General features: G+C 50.8%; 1 protein-coding gene across 1 annotated transcript in view; it reads left to right on the top strand.

The window, feature by feature from the left end:
- Positions 1-1,009, top strand: part of LOC102678215 (uncharacterized protein CG43867) — a 78,521-nt gene that overhangs the window by 38,485 nt on the left and 39,027 nt on the right. The gene's annotated exons all lie outside the window — the stretch shown is intronic.

The following is a 1,009-nucleotide window of genomic DNA, read 5'->3' as shown; positions in this document are numbered from 1 at the left end:
CGTCCCGTCATAGCCGCTCGTCGCTGTCGACTCGTAAAACGTCACCACGAGTCGGTCGTGGTGACACGTTGACGACCACGAGGCGAGATCATCCCGGGTCGCTCGCATCCTGCCCACGTTTCCGTGTCGTCCAGCCCGCGCGCCGAATATCAAGTGCCGGTCGTGTTCGCTTCCGCTATCGGTTTCTTGCGGTGACGGGCGTCGAGACGATAACGTTGCGCGACAACCCGTGGACGAGACACCGTTCGACGTGCCTCGACAGTGTTTTTTAAAAGGAAGGGAGGGACGAAGGTACACCACTTTTCTCGTTTCGCGTTTTTCCGATCGAGAGAGTGCCAACAAAGAAAATTTGTTCCTTTTTCTTTTTTTTTTTTTTTTTTTTTTTTTTTTTTGCTCCAAATGAACACGCGTATACAAGATCGAGATCTCGATAACGTTACGTATCGGTGATCTCGAAGAATTTAACAGGATACGATCGTGAACGGTGCCAGCTAACTTGGATATCTACAGGTTAGAACTGTAAGCCTCGATCGATCTCCGTCTATTCGTATTTCGAAAAGAAAGAAGAAAAAATTGGCGCGAATATAATAGTCACGTAGCCGAAACTCGGTTCACGCTCGGTTAAATCTACTCTATGTATTTCGTATATAACAATCTGGTGCACTCCTATCGCGAAAATACACACGAGGAGTTGCGCAATCCTCGACACGAGCGTCCCACGAGCAGCTTCCCTCCTCTCTCGATCCCGATACCCGGTCACCCTCGTTCGTGTCCGTTACGTAACCCTTTCTCGAAAGTGGGAGTAAAGAGCGGTAGGCGCGAGCAAGAGTTGCGCGAAAAAGGTGATTACGAGCGGCTGTCAGCGAGACGAGAGAGAAAGAGAGAGAGAGACGAGGGTGGAGAAGAAGAGGGAATAGGAGGTGAGGAACGTGGGTGAGAGGGCAGGAGAGGTTGCGGCTACAGTTTGGCAGGACTCCCGATTCCGTATTCTGCAGTGATCCGCTGCACC

The sequence above is a fragment of the Apis dorsata genome, unplaced genomic scaffold (genome assembly GCF_000469605.1).
Source record: "Apis dorsata unplaced genomic scaffold, Apis dorsata 1.3 scaffold_390, whole genome shotgun sequence".
Classification (NCBI taxonomy): domain Eukaryota; kingdom Metazoa; phylum Arthropoda; class Insecta; order Hymenoptera; family Apidae; genus Apis; species Apis dorsata.
The sequence above is the reverse complement of the archived record's forward strand: the minus strand, read 5'-3'. Positions and strand labels throughout refer to the sequence as shown.